Source organism: Dufourea novaeangliae, unplaced genomic scaffold, assembly GCF_001272555.1.
Source record: "Dufourea novaeangliae isolate 0120121106 unplaced genomic scaffold, ASM127255v1 scaffold254, whole genome shotgun sequence".
Lineage (NCBI taxonomy): Eukaryota > Metazoa > Arthropoda > Insecta > Hymenoptera > Halictidae > Dufourea > Dufourea novaeangliae.
The window spans coordinates 12,463-24,250 of record NW_015374127.1 but is presented as its reverse complement, the minus strand read 5'-3'; positions in this window follow the sequence as shown (position 1 = coordinate 24,250).

Genomic DNA, 11,788 nt, shown 5'->3' with positions numbered 1-11,788 from the left:
ATTTGCCAGTTTTTCATAGAGCGGTTGACGCGATAGTCTGTAGGTGCTTCGGTCGGTGAATATGGCGGATGTGGAAGCAGATTCCAGCCTTTATTGGCGATAAATTCGACGACGCGGCGTTCAACATGAGGACGTGCGTTATCGTGGTGGAAGACGATATGGTTCTTTTTGCGTTGAGATCGCGAAATGACTGTGCTGCTTTCCATCCTTTCTCGAAGTGGTAGAGCATAATATGGCGAATATGACTATGGTTTTCGACACGCATTATTCTAAAACAATAGAGAAGATTATTTTTATACAAAAATAATAAACAAAACGCTACTTTTCACTGATGAAACACGCGCCGATATAAACGCCGGATAATTATGCATCAACCTAATAGAATAAAAATATACTATTAGTCCGATATTTGAAAATATGCATGCGTTCGTTGTCACTGTTAAACTGTTGTAATATTAATGGAATAATATAATAATTTACTCGAATGTACATAATAATACATATGCATATCCATAAAAACAATATTAAACGCAATAACTTTTTTGTACGCAAAGAAAAACTAATATAGGTCCGTCGGGATTAGAACCCAAGACTCCTTTCTAATACGTCTACTTTATAGCGAACGGACGGAAGAGAATCCGTTCACGACCATGGTCCCTTCTTAGATTTAACGTAGTTCACAAATTCACCGTTCTCATAACGTAGAGGGCAGCAGAAAATCCCTGACTTTTTACACTATCGGTATTTCAGAACATGAGACACGAAGTCCCATAAGATGATAGGTCTATCCTATACCTAGTCGGTGGTAATACACAACTGAATATAAATACCATACGTTAGAGTACTAAAAATACTACAAAATATACAGAACAAAATAATATACAGAATATGAGGAATATACATGTACGTAGAGTATATGTCAGTGCTTCATAACAAGTGTTCCTCAAACTTGTTAAAGGTGTTTCGTGAAATTATTAAAGCGCAATACACTAACTTGGAATCTGTATATGAGTTGTAATCTATCATTTTTTGGCAATTCATACAAATTTTGTTCTGACTTTTCTAACCTTAGTGAAATTATGTTCTACACATTTTTCATACAATTAAAGATGTTATATAATTTCGAAAACGTTATGAATTACTTATAAATGTATGTGTTTACAATAGGTGTAATATATTTAACGTAATAGAATTAAATAGCCACAAGCTAAAACGCCGCGTGACGATACCTGCCTCCTGTTTCACGCTCTAAACAAGTCACACATACAAACACGGCACACATCTTAGAATAATTTGGAATTGAACGCTGTCCAGAAGCAGAGGACGTTACATGTAGTCTTCATGTAACGTTGAAGGACGCTAGGGATATTACGTCCCAACTACTGTAGAAGATAGAACAAAGATTTTATTAGAGTCGAGCACGTGAACGCGTTGTAGCGACAGCGGACAAGATGCTGAATGAAGATGCAAGAAGCCAAATTCCGCTCCGGCCTCTACAAGGGTGGTCGGCCAGAGCCAAGAAGCGTCAACTGACACGTGTCGGTAAATTTTTTTTCCTGCTCCTCGAGATAGACAATGTACATTGTAATTTCCAACTCGAAGCTAGGGATACGTTGGTGGTTCTCTTCATTTCGGACATTTTCAAGCCGATGCACGTGATGTCTGTTTTCTATCTCGAAGCAGTAGGTACCCTGGCAATAAATTAACGGGCGTACGGCGCTTTGGAGAAACTGCACGACAGTTCTTTCCACTTCTGCAAAGCACGTGTTATCCCAGAACCGTTGGTTTCTTTCTACCTAAATCTTGTCATGGTGGGAGTGAACTCACAATGTAACGATGGGAAACTACTTGGGGGTAGAGGAAAAATTCTGTCAGTCGGTTAACAATCGGGCGACAGAGATGTTCAGTTCACGGGAGTATTACGCAATGGTATGGTGGTACGCACAGAATAACGGATATACGGGTGTTGCTGTGCAAGTGTTTGGTTACGTAAAACATCTGAAAAATTGAAAACAATCGGCCCTTTCCGGGGTCACGAATTTTCATAACGTAGTAACAACACGTTGGATTAAAAATACATTAAGTGATTGTGTCGGGTGATCAGTGTTAGTGGTCGTGCAGTGAAGTGAGTACGTATTCGGTGGAATAACCAGGACGCGCTTGACGTTACAACCCTTAACTTCGGCTGGTGACGTATACCTGCGATCACCTGCGAACTGCGCGATACCCTGCCATAAACCGTTTCGGCCGTCGATGACCAGGATCGGCTCAGTGACCTAGTGACACAGGTTTGCAAACTGCAGGTGAATTTCCGAAAGGGTGAGTTCTAATCAATTTATTGCTGATTATTATTTTCTTAACTTAACGCACGCTATGGTTTATTTCCGGCGATAATTCTGCAAGTTTCTGTACCTGACTTTTTCTTCGAGCTTTTTGAAGAAACTTATTCATTATCAGTAACATTGTTGACCGTTATTAAACTACGGATTTTTATACTAATACCGAATTACGATCACTTCTCGTTCATTCTCTGTTACATTACCTTTTCGTTCACACGTTATTTGAAAAGGAAATTTACAAATTCGTAAAAGGAGTTTACAAAAAAGTAAATGTACATTCGTCTTTTTACGTTACACATAATTTGTCTACATTTACGTTTCATTCATTAATCTCTTTATATAACAAACGGCAGATGATACAAAGTATGATTGTATTTGTTACGTCTTTTTTATTTGCTATTATACGCAGTTTCCTGCGATGCATGCTGACCTACTTGTTTGGAGCTTCGTAGTACAAGCGTAGCGCGTAGCCACCGCTAGCGCGGGAACTCGGTTGGGAAACTCGCGCTCTGATTGGTCGCGGTTTTTCGTTAATATCTCGGTAACGAAGCCTCAGATTACACTGTTGCTAAGGAAAAAGTTGTTTCAATTCACCCCCTGAGTGCCCCATTTTCGGGTCGGAGGACATTTTTGGGACACCCTGTATATTACCTTAGGACACTACACCAGTAGTCATTACGTTACCGAAACTCTCAGCACGCGCATCCTCTCAATTAGTTCTTGTAAAGTACAATTTGAGGATTGTACTCGTTTTCCCACCAATTAGTTGTATCCTAACAATTTATCTCGTGTTACTGTTTGGGAGTAAATATTAGAAAACGGACATCTCCACTTTATTATTTATTCAACCCAACCACGTAACAACGTGAGTCCTCGCCTACGGTCGTCTGTCTCCATCGCATGTATTACAAACCTCTCGAGAAGGACCTACCTACAATCGCAAGGAATGGGGACTGCGCACGTTTTCTACGCACATTCACGCATATTCCTCATAGCAACCTCCAACAATAATTCTATAAAATTGTGTAGTAATAATATGCAAATTTACATTATAAACTTATATAAGAAAATACGAGTACTGTTTGTATTATTTTATATGACAACATTTGCTACAATAATAATTGTATTTTTAATTTGTTTATATAATAGTTTTTGTAATTTTGTAAGTTTTACAATTATTCAATTTTTACAGGCTAAGAACAGTTTACAATCTTTCGATGTGTCGTCGCAAGGATCAAGTCCTGTCCCATTTGGTACTACTACAAGACAACCCCATCCGAAAATTATCATGCTTGAGGAACGAATTGTGTTTATGGATTTCAACGATAATATTACTCAGGTTAACAACATTGTTACTAGAGAACTTATTAGCAGTGAAATTACCTTAACTACTGATACTGAAATTATTCCTGAAAAAGTTAAACTCTACTCTAGTTTTCAAATCTCTCTTAACATAAACAATCCCACTGAAAAATTATTCGTTTTTGGGAAAGAATTTAGAGCAGCTTCTGAAGCAGATTTCTTTATCAGAGATGAAAGTAATGACAGATCATTTGTTCCATATTCAGTCAGCTCAGAGAGTTCAGAGAACAATAAAAAAAAAGGTAAAAAGGCTCAAAAGGACAACAAAAAATTCCTCAAAGAGGAAGTAAAATATAAATAAAAGAAAAAGAGAGTATGGATATCCATATAAAAGCAAGAAAAAAGAAAATTATTCATGGACATATAATGTAGAAAAGAAGGGAAGAATATTAAAACCAAAATGCAAATGCAAAATGAAATTAATTAATGTAATATTGTACCACAAGAATTACACTGCTTACCAAAATCATGTAAACAAAGATTGAAAATTACCAAAAAGAAGTATGATGACCTACAAAGCTTGAAAAGTGTTCTTCCAAAAGAGTTTCATAATTACTATGAGAATATGCCCTATGAATAGTAATCTTCTTCTATAAATACTAACTGCCATAAAATTGATCTCTTAGTTTTTACATTCCAATTAATAATTCTAGGGTTAAGTAGAAAAAATGTTGATTCTCAAAGACTTAATATGAAATGTTAAGATGTTTTTATAAACAAAGGCTCGTTTGTGTTTATAAATATTTAATTTTATAAACAAACTCAAGTATTGTACTAATTTCTGAAATTGCTGATTATAAATGAATGTGCCTTCATTGTTAAATATGTAGAGTACTTATAATGAAACCTTGTAACTCCATATGCTTTCCTTTTAATTAATTTGATAACCTCGTAACTCCGTTTTTTCGAGAAAATTGTGGTCAAAATGGGAGCAATTGCCTAATTTTTAAAATGATATACAAAAATAAAACACTATGAAGCTAATTAAATCCTTTTTTAGTAAGATAATAAAAACAATTAATTCTAAACTATTTTATTGCATTCCTGTAAAGTTTCGTCAAATGGAGTTACGAGTTTTACTTATTAAGGTCATGAAATGTAATTACGGAACATTTATTGAATGGTATGGTAAAAAATGTCGAGAAATACCTGCTTCAAATCGTTAATTAATGTATCATGAATTTTCTTTTTGACCACCACTGCGCTCATTCGCTTTCTGACTCAGCCGAATACAATTTCTTGTTTTCTTTTCTTTTGCGTTTCAGTAAATGGGATCCCCCGTGCATGAATTGACACGAGAATTGTAAGGAAGGGGGATTAGAAGATCTACAGAAGTTATCAAATCTGTATACTCATGTCAGTGCAGTGTCGACAGTTCACAGTACAAGATGTGTTTTTTTCGCTTGTCTAAATGATCTCAGACTGAATCATAAATACTTGATATCGTATCAACTAAGTCGTTGAAGCAAAATGTTTGGTTGCAATGGTGTCATTACAATTTTGATTGTGCTTTTCTTTACATTTGAAAATTTCGTTACTGACGTAAATTGTTACACGTTGCCCGAACCAACATTTAAGGTATCGAAAGCGAAAGGAATTCAAATTTCAATCCCAAGTAAGTAAATGACAATAACTATATGTAAAATCTAAGAAAAACTTCAGATTTATGTCATATTCTTTCGCTTATCAGTTCAACAAATTTTAACTTTTTTTGTTTTTGCAATTGTCAATAAGCGTTTCTAATAGATCTTTATGAGCAAAATACGAATATGCAAACCGTTTCTTTCCAGCAGGTTCAGTTTTTGAAAAAATCAAATTTGACAAAAATTTCAAATTTTCAACTTTGGAGCTGTGTTGTGCTTTTACAGTAATAGTTATGCAATTTGTTTTAACACGAAATAATTCTCTGGACTCTTTCGAACAAATTGATATAAATTATTATTATATTATAGATATCTAAATATGTTTAAATAATGTTTAAAGTGAAAAGAACACTGAAAACGCTCCACCTCTTGCTGATATTAATTTATTTCAAAACCAAAGGTCTAGGAGAAAATCTAACCATAGCACGCGGTAAAGCAGACCTTCTGTTCAGGAAAGTGTCACGGAAAGTTACAAAATCTGCGTTGTTTTAAATAGGGAAGCGAAATAGTTCAGTAAAATACGCGGCGCCGACAGTGGTGACCATGCGCGCTTAACGCTTCTATAAGAAACAATTGAAAATTAAGGAGCCAAGAAAACTCGCACAAACAATGATGGTATAACTCAATATATATTTGCTACGTCGTCTCGAACAGTGCGTGTCAAACAACTGCAGATACAAGAATGACCCTCCTCGACCGGGAGGTCCCTTCGTCGTCGTCCACGGAAAACTCCTCAAGGGTCCGTGGCTAATTTACGATATCCCAGGCGTCGTGCTGTCAGGCCCCGTTACTGCGCTCGCCTTAACGTAAACAGTGCAACAGCTATCTGGGCATTCGGTCGTGTTTATACGACGCTTGCGTTGAAATTTCTAACACTTCCGTTACGCTGAGCGGCAGGTAAGGCGATCACCGTCATTGAGTACCACTGTCGCTGCCTCGTGTTTTGCTGAATTATTTCGCTTCCCTATTTGAAACAACACAGATTTTGTAACTTTCCTTGACACTTTCCTGAACAGAAAGGTCTGCTCTATCGCGTGCTATGGTTAGATTTTCTCCTAGACCTTTGGTTTTGGAAAGGAAATGCACGTGGAGTCGGCTTCGTGAGAAGAGATTGTATCGCCGATAGCTAGAACCTTAAATATGTCATCGATGTTTAGGTTCGGTAGCGGCACAAGCGGCGATACTTTGTTGATTCCTCGTGGCCTCAACGTCCGGGTGTTGCGCGCCGGAAAAGGGCCCGGCGCCCTGTTGCCGATCAACAACGCGGCACACGCGATAAAATATTTGAAATAAAGGATCTGGCCACGGAGTGGGGAAGGCAGCGATGCCTTTTGGTAAGCGGACTGTGTTTGACCAGTCAGCACTTACCTCAGAACCTCGAAAGAGATCACAGTCAAGTATTACACATATAGAATTTCTAAGATACAAAATATAGAATAAAGACTAAGAAAGAAAAATATTATAGAGTTAAATATTAAAATAGCGCTGCACTAAGTGTTGTCGATAGTGGAGTGAATACTTTAGAATATACTGAATACAGTGTCGTTTTAATCACTTCTGTTAATTTAACTCCTTTAATTTATATACTGTTTTGTTCTATATAAAAATATTTCGTATCAGATTATATACTCACTTAATAAAGGAAATACAAACATTCAACGTATAAGTTACTTTTTTATGGGAGAAACGTCGAACAAATCGGGTTTTCATTGTTTCAAGCACGACGCACCTCACCAAAAAATCTGAAAAATTGCAAGAACAATACCTACTTAGAAATATACAGGGTGGGGCAATAACTATGTGCAGTTTAAATATTGCTGTTATTTGTAATAATATGAAAAAATGTTATATACAAATCTTACACGGTATAGATGGGGGCATATTCTGACACAAATATTTTCTGCGTGGGTGAAGGCATAGAGGAGATTTCAAGGTTATCTCTATATTTTTTAATGAAATGCTATGTTTTTTTTATCACGATGTGATAGCCGGTGTTGAGACGACTTCAGCGAGTTATCATTGAAGGTCATGTAAGGTCAAATGTGGTAGTAAAATTAACTTTCTTACATTACAGGAGATGCTCGAAGTGGTGACCGCCTGCGTCAATACAAAGTTACAATCTTCGTATCGCTGCATCACTGGCATGTTTTATCGTTTCTGAACTTATTCTAGCACATGCTGCAATTATCTGTTGTTTCATATTTTCTGATGTAGCGTTTACTTCTTGATAAACAGCATTTTTCAATGCTCCCCAGAGAAAACAATCTAATGGAGTTACATCTGGAGAACGAGGTGGCCAAGAAATTAATCCTCCACGTCCTATCCATTTATTTGGATAAAGTTCGTTCAGTGCATCTCTTACTCTCCGAGCATAATGTGCTGGACACCCGTCGTGCTGTAACCATATCATTTGGCGAACGTTTAGTGGTATATTTTCTAATAAAATCTCCTATGAAATAATACAGCAGCATGTGCTAGAATAAGTTCAGAAACGATAAGACATGCACGCGATGCAGCAATACGAAGATTGCAACTTTGCATTGACGCATACAGTCACCACTTCGAGCATCTCCTGTCATGTAAGAAAGTTTATTTTACTACCACATTTGACCTTGCATGATCTTCAATGATAGCTCGCTGAAGACGTCTCAACACATCGCGATAAAAAAAAACAGCATTCCATTAAAAAAAATAGAAATGACCTTGAAATCTCCTCTATGCCTTCACCCACGCAGAAAATGTTTGTATCGCAATATGCCCCCCTTTATACCGTGTAATTTTTGTATATAACATTTTGTCAAATTATTACAAATAACGGCAATATTCAAAGTGGACATACTTATTGCCCCACACTGTATATGTTGTCACTGTAAAGATATAAATGTAGTCATTAAAATTTCATTAAGAATTTTGCATTTGTTAGCATATTTTAAGGTTCTTAATTTCTTTCAACTACAATTTTCAAACGAAAAATTAGAGAAAATTCTGTAATAGATGTCCCGATATTTGCAATGTATGATATTTTTTTAGGGAAATGCAGCGGACACAATTTTTATTCATACGTTATGTCGCGATACGAATTGTAGGTTATTAAATACAGTCGGGTTTATGTCCGGTTTGGACTTATTTTCATCAGGAGAATCTCTTAAATGTATTCATCACATTTTTAAGAAAGTATACTGAAAAGAGTAAAAGTTTAAATTTTTATTCATGGGTGATTCGTTCTGTGTGTTACATTGTAACTCGAGGATCGGTTGCCGGCGGCTTTAAGGGGACAATAGGGGGATTAGATAACATCTCTACGTGCCGAGGCTTGGCGTACCAGAGCCTCGTGTCTCCGCTGAGCTCATAAAGCTGTCACCCGAGCTCGCTCGAGTGCTCGAGCCGAGTTGGAAGAACCATTAGCTCGAGCCGGCTAGAGCAGCTCAACTCGATTACCCATCACTACCGATGACACGTTTACGGTCACGTCACTTAAACGACAAGCAAGAATCACCCTGTATAAGCATATACTGTGACGACGTGGCTCGATTCTACGTTCAGTTACCCTCCCTCTTTCGCTCGCTGTCCTTTTCTGTTCCGGCAATATATCAAGGTTGTGGTCACAGTGGCACCGCATTGATCATCGGATTGTTTTCGTCAGATGTTGGCCGAACTGATTAATTACCGTGCATACGCAGTACTCCCCGATACATTGAAACGTTCAGCTGACGTCGGACGTCGGGCGAATTGTCCAATATCGGTGTCATTGTGATCATAACCCACCGACAGCTGAGGAGGCTCCAATCACATTTTGCGAGTGGTGGGAATAATGTCGCTCCACGTTAGTTGTTCACATAGGGGTCCCGAGTTTCGCGCAATTATCGTGTCTCTTCTGTATTTCCTTCATTCGCTTTACACACTGATCTTCTCAAATGTGCAAAGACGTTTTCTGCGCAGAAAGTAAACGAGTTGATCCGGTCACTCTTTCGTAGTATACTACGCCAGCCCCGTACATTATTTGTCATTACAATTCTGACGTTCACAAGAATGGCACACTTTAGTCAATTTCTTATACCTTTACCAACTTCTATACAGGGTGAGGCACTTAAAACCGGCCACCTGAATAACTTGACCGTTATTGGTGATAGGAAAAAATGCATCAAGCCAAAATTATTTGGTATCGAGGGGTTGATCATCCGATGTTACTAGTTTTTTGATAGGTGGAGGCGTCCAGGAGATATGAAGGTCATTTCTGTTTTTTTAAATGGAACGGTATGTTTTTTTACTTACACTCTGATAGAGTATTTCGAGACGAATACAATAACCTATTGGAAAGGTCATTCGTGGTCTGGATTAAGCCAATTGTGATGGAAAATAATTTACTTTCAGGAAATGATCAAGCACCGTTGATTTATTTATCTAACAGTGGTACACGACTAATACAAGTGTTCAAAATGGTGACCTTGAACATAGATACATGCTCTGAAGCGTTGCTTGACGGATAATACGTCATGTTGAATTTTAGTTGTGTTTACCGCGGCACAAGCTCTTCTTATACGCTCTTTCATATTTTCTGTGGTTGTTGGTATTTCATTATACACTTGCTGCTTTAATTTTCCCCACAAATAGAAGTCCAGAAGTGTTAAATCTGGAGAATGTGCGGGCCATTTATGATTTCCTGCACGACCAATCCAACGATCTCCGAATGTCACGTTGAGGAATTGAGTAATTATCCGTGCAGAATGAGCAGGGCATCCATCTTGTTGGAACCACATAGTTTCCCATATGTGAAGCGGAATATTTTCCAGCAGGTGTAGCAAAATTTTCGTTAAAATGTGTTTATATCTCGAAGTGTTTAATGTGCCATCGATAAAATAAGGACCAATTATTTCACCGTTAAGAAGTCCGCACCAAACGTTTACAGACCAAGGTCTTTGTTTATCTACTTCTCGCAGCCACCATGGATTTTCTATTGACCAATAATGCATATTATGACGATAGACTTGGCCACAGTTTGTAAATGTGGCTTCGTCCGTAAACAAAACTTTAGTCAAAAACAGCTGATCACTCTGCAATTTCTGCAGACCCCATTCACAAAAATTTACACGGTTTTGAAAATCATTCCTACGTAATTCTTGGTGAAGTGAAACATGAAAAACGTGGAATTTATTTAAATGTAATATTCGCAAAACAGTTCGTTGACTGATGCCACTTTCACATACTAGCTGCCTTGTACTAGCATGGGGATTTTGTGTTACAGCTGCTAAAATGTTCACTGTGTTTCGATCATCAGTTACTGCCTTGGATCTTCTTCGTATTTTGTTATCTACACGTCTAGTTTCTTGAAAACTTTTAATAACATTCGCAAATGCAGATCATGAAGGTGTGACACGTTCGGGAAACCGTTCAGCATACAAACGAACATCTCTTACAATTTGGCAACAATCCCCATAAACACAAACCGTATCTACTTTCTCCGCTATTGAATAACGCATTTCGAAAACTTGAGATACACTTCGCTCGGCAGAGATTCTCATAAACGACTAATCATAGTATGTACAGATGAAGCGTACAGCGTGAATTACAAAGTAACTTATTTTCCATCACAATTGGGTGAACCCAGTTCATGAAAGACCTTTCCAATAGGTCATTGTATTCGTCTTGAAATGCTCTATCAGAATGTAAGTAAAAAAACATACCGTTCCATTTAAAAAAACAGAGATGACCTTCGTATCTCCTTGCCGCCTCCACCTATCAAAAAACTAATAACATCGGATGATCAGCCCCTCGATACCAAATAATTTTGGTCTGATGCATTTTTTCCTATCACCAATAGCAGCCAAGTTATTCAGTTGGCCGGTTTTAAGTGCCTCACCCTGTATACTTACTTACATTTTATGTACTTTACAGATCATAAGCATTTGCTCTTTCATTAAAGAATGGTTTGCACTAGGACTCTTACTATTGTTCGGATTTGCAGATATCCGAGTCTTGACTATCCGAGTAGTCGGATACCCATATATCCGGGTATCGGGATATCCGAGTATCCGGGTATTCGGATATCCGGACACTTCTTTCACTTAGATTCGAATATTCGGATTCGGATCCGGAAAGACCTGGATACCTGCTTGATTGAGATTTGAATATGAGCCACTCCACGTCTAAACGCTCGGGAATTGCGGCCATACTCACGATTTTTTTGAAAATAAACAAATAGACGCTTTTTCCAACTATGTGCAATAAATTTCGTTTATTGTTAATAAATACAGTAGTAATTAAAAGTTGCATTTTCAAATGCCGATTTGACACTGTTCCCACCCATAAATCAATTTGTAAAAATACCACTGGATTCCTTCAATCTTCAGCTTTAAAATACGCTTTTTAAACAGTTGGGGCGATTTCGGAAATATGGAAAAAAAATGTTACCATGATACACATCGCGTGGAGTGTACAGATGCCGCC